Below are 12,730 nucleotides of genomic sequence, written 5' to 3'. Positions count from 1 at the left end.
AAAATATGTGGCAAATTCTTTGCAGTACTAGATAGGGAAACAAATAGCTGAACTATGAAATGCATATAATCTAAATCAAGCCTTATAGTTTGTTTGTTTTTTAAGCATGGAGTTCCATCAGTAATGATGGCTAAATGCTTAATATCACATACTGGCTGTTGGATGGAGAGATCTACATCCTGTCTTATAATACTTTTCCTCTACAGGTAGTCCTCATTTAGTGACTGCCTTTTTAGAGACCATCCACAGTTATGCTGGTGATGAAAAAGTAACTTTTTGATCAGTCCTCGCATTTATGACCTTTGCAGATCCGCAAAGGAAAGCTGAAGTTCATAAAATCATATTTCACTTAGCAACTGCTTCACTTAATGACCAAGTTGTTGGCCCCAATTGTGGTTGCTATATGAGGACTACCTGTAATTAATAATCTGTAATTATCAGATTTCTGACCTAACAAGGTATAATTACTGATGAATTGATGAAAACTTCTATAACTTTACATGCAAACTAAACAGAACAGATCAATTTTTTTAAATTATGTACATACATATTTCAACAGAATCATTTTCTCTTGTGTAAGGTATGAGCAGTGTTTCTACTAAAATTGTGATTTGTGTGATTATCTGAATTATATATAATTACACAAATATTATACAGGTGGTAGCCTGGTTAAAACAATCCACTGCAACTGTTCGATGGATTCAAATAGCACTGTAAAATACAGTTGGGGATTTTCCAGTTTCCTTGTTAGTAATGCTGAATTCTGGCCAATTTGTAGGATTAAGAAATTGTCTGGACAGTAGATACTATCATTCTTCAACACTCTGTTCCTCCTTGCAGAATGGAATCAGTCATTTGGTTAAATAGGGAGTTGAAGGACTGAAGCAAATTGAACAGTAGCTTATAGACAAATGGAGAAAATCTCAGGGCAAATCACAGCATGGCTTAAAGCCTACTTAGACTACTCTTCTGTGGGTGGCGACATAATTTCTGTTTGTCACTGGGTCCATGCAGAATAGGCTGGCACATTTTCCTGCATTACATGGCACTAGAATTCTAGATAGGCAGAGCTAGAGCAGTTGATAGTTTGCTGTTAGCATCTGCATCATTCACTGAAGATAAAAATTAATCAGACTTGGCCTCCAAGGTCAGGACAGGGTATGATGATGCAACAGCTTATCCAGTTTAGATTCTCTGCAGCTTGTAAATATTGGGGATATGGTTAGGATATCTGAGGAAGCAAGAGCTTGCCTCTCCTATTTGATTAGATTGAACAGAGTGGGACTGGCCCCATCAAAGGAGATCATCTATGGCTGTGTTTACACAACATGCTTAACTCTACAGGGCCATATATGTAAGTGTCCAGAAGCTTTCATTGCTGCTGGGCTACTAAATCTGGTATCATAATGTGCTATTATGCTTAGTGAATGGCTTGCACAAGTCACTAATCATTGTTTGGGTACCATTCAAGGTGTTAGTTTTTAACCTTGAAAGCCTTTAACACCCTACAGCTTGACTAACTTTATTCTACTGTCATGATTTTACTGTTTTATTTGTGAAGTTATAATTATCCTGAGAAGTTAAATTTCAGGACAAACAATTGTAAATCACAGGTGACTAAGTTGAATGTTAAGTCTGATTTTTTTCTTGAGTGCATGCAAGCCCTAGATATGGACACTGACAAATGCTGTCCAACATTTAAAATCCAAAACAAAAAATATTTTCCATAAAACCAGTCACTCCAGCTGCCTGGAAATCCAGGGAATTATAGTCCACCATAATCCAGATGCCACTATATACTTGCAGCATTTGCGTGACAATACAGTATTGTTATACATGTGGTATCTTTTGTCCCCCCACTGTGGACACCATGGCTACAACCCTTTCCTACATAAGAACCAAATGTTTCTTCTCCATTAACCAAGGTTAGCTAATGCTTGAGCTGATACATTCTCAAATATCAGCAGTTTCCAGAAATACAGCTGTGCTAAGACTTTTGCACCAAAACTAATAGTCTTTGGGCACCTTCAACACTAATTCGTTACAAGAAACAAACAGAAACCTGTCTTACATGGCTTGAATGTCATAAATATATAGTTGCTGATACCTGAAAAAAATGTTCGCTATTTTAATGGGCCTGCTCTTATGCCTTTAAAAGCAACATAGTATGTAGACAAAGTGATAATACAGTAATGCCCATCTCCATAACATGAAAGGTTTTACCTGTTACTTCTGCAAATCAAGCTGATCTTACAGGCTTAGGTTAGCCCAGGCCAGTTTGTTCCTGTCTGGCAGTTTTCAATCTCTTCCTTTATGTGAAAACTACATTGTAATTGAAGGATTTTGCAGACTGCTGCATAAGCCAGCAGTTTTAAATATTTTAACATAACGTGAGGCTGACAAGTGTCAAGCTTATAAATCTAGTATATTAAAAATGCAGCTAATAATTTATTATCTCATTAATAAATCACAATCCTCAAAGAATAATTACTTGCAGTAGACCTAACAATAGGAAAACTTACCATCTAATAAGGCCTATAAATATTAAATATAATATATAAATAATTGATTGATGATGTGCTATCAAGTTGGTGTTGACTCTTAGCAACCACATATTTTCTCCATATAAAAACCAGACTAGATCATATTATCATATTTCCTGCCTCTCCACTACACACCCCCACTGACCATTTGTGATACCTTTGTAGACCATAGGCTTGAACACCAGTTTCCAGTCCATTGCCAATAATACCCCTTTGTCCAATAGGTATACCTCTCATTGCTCAGCAATCTTTTGACATAAGGTAAGAGGCTGAAATGATGTAAAGGATGTATCACAACCTGCAAACCCACATTTGATAAATCTCTGTTAAGCTTTTAGAAAGGTTCAATGAATTAATCTTCATCTATAATTTCAGCCATCCATCATACAACCTAGCTCCACAGGACAATTACAATGAAATAAATTGCATTAGTCAAATCAGGAACTTTGTTTTGCCAATAGGGGAAACAGAATCTGGGCAACAACTCAAATTCTGAATGCACTCTATATAACTAAAGCCCGTATGTTTTACAACTACCCAATGAAATGCATTCTTTACCAATTCAATAATTAGATTCTCTCACGCAGATATATATATATATATATATATGTGTGTGTGTGTGTGTGTGTATATCTGTGATATATATATATATCCCAGAACAAATAAATTAGGAAATCATCCACAATATTACATTGATATAACTAGACCATCAAATGCATTTTCTATGGTAGATTTCCACATACTTCATCAAAGAATCTGACAATTACCAGGATAAGGAGAATGTGTGCTATCCATATACTGTGAAAACATCATAAGTACATCAGTGTTTTCTCTTCTATATATATAAAGTGTGAACATCATGCACACGTTTACATGCATTTTTAGGTATTTTGTTTAAGATAACAATGATATAACAATTCTACATACTTTTATATTATTGATATCCATATTTTAGTATACTTGTCCCAAGACAGACAATTCTTCTAGCCAGAAAATAGTAAATCCTTATTAAGAAATATCTGGGAATGAAGGCATTTCTGCATGATTGAACATGGACATTTAAAAATGCCTGTTATATGTATACTGCATCCATATTTTGTATGTTTGCTGGAAAAAAAACCCACTAAGGAAAATGCTATCCTGAGTTTAACAGCCATCGTCTGCATAGCCTGAGTGAGTAAAGAAGTTCATACATACTGATTTGTATACAGCAGGTCCCTGGTTTAAGAACATCCTGGTTTATGGACGACTCCTAGTTATGAACAGACCACCATATAGCCTATTACATTAAAAATTTGAGTTAAGTATAATGTTTCAAGTTAAATACACAATACTGCGTTGTGTATTATTATGTTTAAGATGTTTTAGTGTATTTGGAAGTGTTTCTTAAATGTTTCATATGCATAGACAGGTAAGATACTGTATATATATTATACACTAAGACAAACATTTGACTAACTGATGCTAAATAACTATTCCGACTTACATACAAATTTGACTTAAGGACAGACTTAGGAACGGAACTCATTCTTAAACTGGGGACCTGCTGTATACAGTAATCTTTTATACAATCAGAATACAAAGAAGGGCAGTAAATAGCATACTTGAAAGTTGAATTGTCAAAAAGAATCATGGCACCTTTACAAATGCTGTTTGTTTCCTAAGGGTAAATCCCTGCTTTCTGTCAACTTAATACAGCTTGTAGTAGTTATAACTTCCAATACTCATGACCAAAGAAACACCTGGAAGTTTATGTGAACAAAATTGCAACTGGTCTTTAACAAACGGTGCTACAACAGCAGCAACATTTCTATGTCAAACTATACTGCAGGTCTAGCAATAGCAGCAGCACCAAGCAGGAGTAAATTACAATGAGTTTGGGTCTTATATGCACTGCTTTCCCATCTTCTTCTCTATTGAGAAGAGGAGCTTCAAAGTTTAAATTTAACCACTGTTTGCCATCTCACTGGATCCTAAAATTCTTGCTAAAACTATCAGTTTAAACAAGCCAGCTTCAAAAACTATGATGTGAAGTTAGTGTATTTGAAATTAGCCATAGGTAATGTTAATCAGTTGGTCAGTTAGAGAAGACCAAAAATAGCAATTGATCAGAAGTAGAAGTGAAGGTGAAAGCTTCCAAACCTTCTCTTCAACTACAGCAGGAGGAGGATACAAGTTTGTGACTCACTTCAGCTCATTCACATTGCCACGCTAGCAGGATATTCTAATACTGTGCAACACATCTGCTGCACTGAACTATGATTTAGCACATAGGTGCAACCCATGACTGTAGCCCACACAGCTTTCCAAATATTCCCACCCAAACAGAGCAAATTCAGTTTTTGTTTTAGCCCTTGCTAGAGTGTTATACCACTTAAAGGCCAAATATGGCCCATGGCCCAGAAATGGCTGCATACCCGTAATGTAGCATAGTTGTGCAAATTGTTTTTAGCAATTGCAACTCAAACCTACTCATTGGCATGCTTGACTGCATTTGCATGTCAAAGGAAGCCAAAAAAATGGATACAGGTCTGGCTTGCCAACAGAATGGCACCATGCTGGTGACCATTCTCAAACTGCAGAAATGGTCAGACTGCTAGTTCCTTCTAGAAGCATCTGCAGCTAACAAACCACCGATGTTGTAAAGCATGGTTTGTTTAATTTGGGCAAAGCAAAGATTCTGGCTTGTTCCTTATAGAAAGAAACCATGAATTCATTGGGAAGCAACCAACTTAGAAGAAAATGTTTCCATCTGACATTTCTGTATATGCAAACTCAATGAAATGGTACATCTGATCAGTACTGTGTACTGAAACTGCAAACAAGAAACTGTTACTGACAGTAGGGTTGATGATTTCTGCAAGACAAGCATAGGCTCCACAAGGAAAATGGACCAAGAGCTGTCAAACTCGTTTCACAAAAGCTATCTGATTGTAGCAACTGCCAGTACTTTTAGCTCAGTTTGAAGTCAGTTCAGACTTTTACGCAGAACCTGAAATCATACTCTTAAGATGGTCACTTCACATTTCAAATGGTTGTATATAGATTATGCTTTTAAATTTGGAAAAAGTAAGACTAAATCCTCTGCACACTTTCCTGGAAATTATCCTTGCTGAATATAATTACCTTCAATAAAATAGTACTGGATTCCATGTGACTAAATGGGGATTTGAAACTCAAATCCTAGTTCACATCCTATACCATTCTAGAAGAGGAAAAAAATGGATGTTCTTCTTTTGAAAATATAAAACTAATATTTGACATTATTTCTGTAGCACTAGATCAATTTTAGACAGTATACTGCACTATAATTATCGTCTAGCAAAACACAAGCCTTTTGATCCATTTTTGCTATCAAGTGTATGTGTTAAATACAAGTAAAGTAAAAGCAGTCTAATAGAAACTATACTTATTTCAGTTATGCAGTATTTTGGATTTGAAGCCAAAAAGGCACTTCAGAGTCCATGAAGACATGAACATAGCACCTACTTGCAACTTCTTAAACCAAATATGTCTTTTCTTAGGAAGATATGTTTAATTTAAGGAGTTGCAGTCAAGTGCTATGCTTGCACCTTCGTGCACTCTCAAGTACCTTTTTGCCTTTGACTCCGAAGCCTTGCAAACCCCATGTGAAAAACCTTATGCATATTTAATGCTTGCAGATTTGAAAACTGCACCAACATTTTTGCAATATTAAACATCTTGTTTTATTCACAGAACTTAAAAGTGGTCCTGCATTCCACAAAATTTGCAATCATCTGTTCTAAAGTTGGACTTCAAAGGAAATCAGACAGATTTCAAACCCACACAACAGGTATCAACCTCCCATTTAGAGAAACTTGTTAGGAATGCACGTCCATGCGTATCCTTACAAAGATTGGACCTACTCTGACTAGGTATCAAGCATATATAAATAGGACTGGTAAGTGATCCAATAATAACCATTTATATTTACATATTTACACACATATATCCTTAAAGCTGAAAACAAAGCTACAGACATAGCATACCCAATGGATTGGCATTACGTTTAAATTTTTAAACAGAAATAGGAAGTGGATTACAACCTTATTCTTCTCAAGTTAAATTTGGGCTAGATGGTATCTAACAAACACTTTCTTCCACAATATAATTACTTCTATAATATCACCAAGCTTAATTGCTCTCTAGAGCAATCTCATGAGAATTGTCAAGGGATACTTGCATATCATTGCAATTTTTAGTACTTGGCCCCCTTCAGTGCAATCCTAAATACTGTATGTTTATGTAAAATCCGATTGTTTGACTTACTCCCAAATGATGTCTGAAGAATTGCAATCTGAGAATTTCTGGATTGATTTTTGGGAAAGTGAAGATCTATAGAATAATACTTAATTTTTTGTTTCTAGCTTTTCAGTGTGCTTTGCTGGATCATCATTAATAAGCTGAAACTATGTCCATCAGTTTCCCCATATGCAATTAACAGAACCTGAACCTGAAGGTAAAGCTGTATTATTTTTACATTTGGCTATGATTCAAATTTAGATTTAAACAGCATCTAAGAAGCAGATCTTCATTTGGAAGGTCAGATGTTCTTCAGCAATACAACACACAATCCAGGTCCTATTTTCTACACAGCTATTTCCCCAAACGGTACAAGCGTTTACATGTCTGGGCCTGCACAATCAACCATACATCCAACCCTGCAGAGCTGTGACCAAACAGCAACCTTCCTGAGAGGCTCCACCATGAGAAAATTGTCTTCAGAACAAAGTCCATTTCCCTAAGAATTCCAGATCTGAAGTCTCAATAACATCCAGTTGCAGTGGTAACGTGGTACACTACCTAGAAAAAGCATTTCCTTCTTTAACTACTCTCCAGCATACCTGTATGCAGCTTCACACACAACAGGCAAATGCTAACCTTCAAAACATTTCCCTTTAGAAAACTGATCAAGGGAAGGGAGAAGTTTGTCCTGGTCCTATCCTGATGTAACTACCAATGTACTGTGGCTCTTGTTTGTGAAAGACAGTAAGACACCCTTCTGGAACCTCTTTTTTTAGATCGTTGCCCTTTAGTTTCATAGCCTTATATTCCTTCGTTGATTCATTAACACTGGAGGTCAGCTGCCCAGAACTAATCAGTCTCACCACCACTCCTGCTTTATGATTGATAAATGATGGATCCAACGTTTTGTTTCTTCATTCAATCTGTCTTTTAAGATTAAAAAATTATCTCATCTCCTTTCCCTGAGCAGCTAGCACTGCTTGTCCTTCTCCCATTCACACAGAAAGATACCCACCTGAATGATACCAAGTCAATCATAGCTTGGGTTACAACTGTATAATGTATGTACACTCTAGATTTACAAAAGCACTTACTTTTATGCATGTGACCCAGCAGTGAGAGATACGGCATTATGCCAATAACACACAAAGGTAATTAATTGAGAAAATGTGTTTGTGTAATTCATGAGTTGTCAACACTGCCCCTATGGCCTATGTACAAGCTGCCAGTACACATCCACACAGGAAGCAGAAATGCGTTTTTATTTTTAAAATTCATCTCAAATTTGAATAATGATAAAAATAATTTTAACTCTCACTCCCGCCAAACCCTCCACATTTTCTGGACCAAATTAAGGCCATCTGGGAAATAAGGGGAAAAAATATACTGTACAGCAATAATTGTATACCTAAAAATATGTTTTACTGTATTCTTCTCAGGAATATACAATCTATTTTACAAGAAAACTGTCTCAACAAATACATGGGCTACAATCACAGCTACAACCAAATGGGATGGACAAAGTGTAAGTAAAAAATTAATCTAAATTGGTTATAGGCCACTGCCTTCAAAACTTAAAGTCACAGAGATGCGACTGGGGCAGAAAGCAAGGAATGTTAGGAGCACATCACTGGCTGCCTTCCAAGTGAAAACTGGAGGGTTTTTTTTAAAAAGTCCTTTGACTCCCCCCTCCCGCCCCCCGACGTTTGCTGAGCAGAGCGAAACTTGTCGAAGGAGTTGCCCCAAAGAGCCCGTGAATAAAGGCCGGAGAGTGCCCTTCTCCAAAGGAAAACCACAACCAGGCAACGGTCGGTGGAGGGATGGCGGGGTGGGGGGTGTAAGGGGGTTTCCCCTCAGCCTTCCTCCCTCTCTCTCTCTCTCTCCCATTAAGGGCGGGAGAAAGAAAGGCTGCGGTTTGGGTCGGGGGAGGAAAATAGGGGAAGGGACAGAAGGCGGAGAAACTGGGCCGTACAGCCTCCCCCCACACCGGCCGGGACGGCCAGGGGGGCGCAACAGAGGCGAATCGTTTTCCTCTTCCTTAAGGAAAGAGTTTCCAGGGCCCGAGCGGGAGCGCTCGCTGGCTGTTCTACTTACTCCGTGCTCCGTCCGGGAAAGGGTGGGTGCCGATCCCGCCGCCGCTGCTGCCGGTTGAAGGTTCGGTTCGGTCCGCGGGAGGACGTGACAGAGCAGCGGGCAGGGTCGAAGCGGCGGGCTGGTGGGCTGGCTAATCCGCAGCGCACCGAGAGGAGCGAGCCGGGAGCCGAGCAAGAGCGACGGGAAAGTTTGTGCGAAGGAGGGAGGAGCAGAAACTTGGAAAGAGAGCAAAAGAAGGAGGGAGGGAAGGAGAGCAGGAGTCAGCCCCCGCCCTTGTCGCAGATGGACAGCCTCCGCCACCACCATCGCTGGGGGAGGAGACCTCCTCCTCCAGTGGAGGAGTCTCGCTTGGAGGGGGGGTTGTTTCAGCCTCAGGCAGGACGGAAAGGGGGCTGGGAGGATACTGGATGGATTTACTGGAAAAGGCTGGGTCGTTAACAAACCAGCTTCTCCTACTGAAGAGGAAGAGGACAAGGGAGGAGGGGATTTGTTTGCAGGAGGGAGGGCTATGCACGAAGTTAGGGAAAAGTTTGATGGGATCCAGAGGTTCATCCATCTTCTTTGAGGGGATAGCAAAAGGCATTGTGGATAAAACGACAAAGAAAGCTCCTTGTATCTTTTTTTTAAAAAGCATATATTATGGCATGAACTTTAAGGAGGGGGAGACTGAGTTGAAATCCTGATTAGTCACTATAAAACCTCAACCAAGTTATTTAACTCACTTCACAGGTCGAGATTAAAAAAAAAAAGCTGTCGTAGTCGGGTAGGCCCATGGGGGAAAATAATAATAGTTGGGTAATGCCTTTATTACGCCTAACCGATTTGTTCAAAAGATTGTGCAAGCTTTCGAGTATTCCGGAACTCTTGGTCTAGGTAAAATATTACCAACAAGAAACAAAAAACCCGGGATTAGGAAGAAGCAAAGTGAATCGTAAACACTAATCAGATTTCTAGCCGTGCAGGCGAAAGCCTGTTTTGCCAGAAGACGATATGAAGACTTCCTTGACAGCCAGCAACCCTATGAATTGAATTCTGCCGCCTGTTTGCTTCATTATGAACTTGCTTAGGATGTTGATGGGAAGGCGGAATTAAAATGAACGATTTTGTTCTTCAATGCAGGAAACAATGCAATGAAGCAGTGTTATATAGCAGTGATAATAGTATTTCTAAACCCAGCAGGTTTAGATTGCGGAGGTTGCGTCCCTCAAGGAAGTTGATTCGGGACTCTGGGCACGGAGGTCTCACTTGGACAGGTAGATTAACCTGTCTGGAACAGGTTGGACGGGTGGCCATTTTCTTATGTCTCCAGCCCAAGGTGTGCGAGAAAGAGGGTAGGTTAAAAAAACCCGCCGGTTGGAAGGAGAAGAAACAGGACGAACTGGGAGGCGTCCAGCAATAGAGGAGGCGAGTTGTCCGCTCTCCTCATCGGTCTCTCTGCTCCGAATCTCAGCCCCGCACTCAGGCTGACGTCAACGTCGAAGGAGCAGCCGCACTCGTTTCCTGTTTCTCTACAAAGCCGACTCGGGTCAGAAGTTCCAGCCCTCGCGCTGAGCCTCCTGCTGCAGCGCCTCCTATAGATCTTTGTCGCGCAGCGCGCATTTTGTTCGGAACCACTTAATTGCAATCAAGAAAGCCACAGCCAACAATAGAGGAAGTCGGTCAGACATTTGAAATCTTATTTTTTTCCACCCTTCCTCCAGGGGGGAGGGGGGGTTGGGGAAAACGTATCTGACAACACTGAAAAATTGCCAGAGCCTTTTTAAATGCAGCAGAGGGGAAATCGAGTACAGTACTCTCAAAAAATAGAGTTTGATTCTACATCAACGACCCAGATTTTTAGAAGAAACAGCCCACAAAAATTCTTACCTACTCTATTAAAAGTGAGGTCAAACTCCCAAGTTTTATATGTGTGCTGGAACATACTTGAGTGAGCCTTTCATACTAATTCTACATAGGAATTGCTGCATGTGAATGAAAAAGAATTCCTAAAGTTTTACTCTAATATGTAATCTCATGACGATTTTATTTATTTATTTATATTTCAAATTTCATCACCACCCATCTCACTCAAGAGCGACTCTGGGCGGTTTACAATAAAACTAAAATGACTACAGATTAAAATACAATAAAAAACAGAATTCTTCATAAAAATAAAAATATAAAATATAAAATCCAAGATGGTGATATCAAAAGTTCTTAATTTAAATACATGTAATTTCTGGCTGGGGAATTCTGGGAGTTGGAAGTTCACACAGCTTAAAGCTGCCAAGGTTGAGAAACACTGTCCTTTACCGTCCATTTTAGTTGCCATACATTGTCCTTTTTTGTCTTCCTCTGACACCTCTTCCTCCCTTGTCCTTCCCCCAATGTCTGGAACCTCTCCATCTGCCTTGTGTGCCCTTCCTTCAGATGCCCCTGGACACAACCATAACTTCATTAGGGGATTTATTTATTTCATTTATGTGCTGCTGTAGACAAAAACACTGTTAATATTCAAAGCATCTGGTATTAAAACTCCACTTATAAAAGAAACTGCATAACGATTTTGTGCAGATCCACTGACTTCTAACAGCAACCGCTATTGTACAGAATTGAACCAGTTTGCCAGAAACTTTGGAAGACTGATCATTTTGTAGGAAGGGAGCACTTGCCTGTTGGAGTCTTCCTGATAGAGGGAAGATGAACTCAACCTCCAAAAATGATAGATGGGACAGTTAAGAAAGACACATGCAACTGATTGAATTTCAGTATGTGAGCACATACACAAACACTCCTGGTGGGACATATTACTGATTCTCCCCATCTACAACATCAAGGGCAGGGTGTCTGGGCATGCCTGTGTAAGTGTCCTGTGGGAGGGCACAAGAATGTGCTAAAATATTGGGGTGTGGTAACAGGTAAATTCATATGCTCACTGTAGCAGAAATGGGTCTCTGCCTGTCTCTGTCCCTATCCCTCTACACATCAAGATCTAAGGTTCTCTGCTTGACTTCACTCCAGACTTTTTCTAGACCCAGCATAGATATGGATTGGGAAGGTAAACCCACAGTGAGCCAGGTAGGAGATAATTTGTTTCTTCCATGAGGAAGTATGTCTATTAGTACAGACTGGGCCAAGGACTCAGCGCCATGTATTTGTTTGAGCTAGCACTTTAACCAGCAGAGCCTCAAACAGGGCTCAAATTTTAGATGTACTGTAGAACAAGCAGGTAGACAGGATTTCAACAACAGAGGAATGTATCATTTTGTATCACTTGTCCATAAGGTACACCCATTTACCAGTGGGTTCTCTCTATGCCATCTTTATTGATTTGAAGGTAACATTTGACTCAATTTACCTTGAAAGGCTTTGGTGGAAATTGGCAAGGCTCTCTATTGATCAGTATCTTCTATTCCAGGCAGTCCTTGATTAACGATGGGAATTGGGACTGGAATTGTCATCACTAAGTGATGTTGTCATAAAATGTGACGACACATGACTGTGCCACTTAGCAACAGCAGTTCCAACAGTCCTGGTTGCCATCATTAAGCAAGGACTTCACATGACCTCAACTTCTGACTTCCTTCCAGCTTCCCCATTGACTTTGCTTGTGGGAAGCCAGCAGGGAACATCAGAAATTGCAATCACATGACCACAGCTAGCTGCAATGTTGTAATTGCAAGCCGGGCACTAAGCGCCCAGATCACAATCACATGACTGTGGGGATGCTGCGACAACCAGAATTCCAAGGATCAGTTGTAAGTACCACTCATTCAGTGCTGCTGCTAGTATGAACAGTTGCTGAACAAATGGACATAAGCCGAGGACTACCTATATTGAAAATGATG

At 39.7% G+C, this 12,730-nt stretch overlaps 1 protein-coding gene across 1 annotated transcript in view; it reads right to left on the bottom strand.

Moving 5' to 3' along the window:
- TEAD3 (TEA domain transcription factor 3) overlaps positions 1-9,216 on the bottom strand; it is a 100,355-nt gene extending 91,139 nt beyond the window's left edge. The window contains exon 1 of the mRNA XM_063297681.1: positions 8,904-9,216. The gene's annotated coding sequence lies outside the window, so the exon portion shown is untranslated. The remainder of the gene's footprint in view (positions 1-8,903) is intronic.
- Between the last annotated feature and the right edge of the window lie 3,514 nt (positions 9,217-12,730).

Source organism: Candoia aspera, chromosome 3, assembly GCF_035149785.1.
Source record: "Candoia aspera isolate rCanAsp1 chromosome 3, rCanAsp1.hap2, whole genome shotgun sequence".
Lineage (NCBI taxonomy): Eukaryota > Metazoa > Chordata > Lepidosauria > Squamata > Boidae > Candoia > Candoia aspera.
The sequence above is the reverse complement of the archived record's forward strand: the minus strand, read 5'-3'. Positions and strand labels throughout refer to the sequence as shown.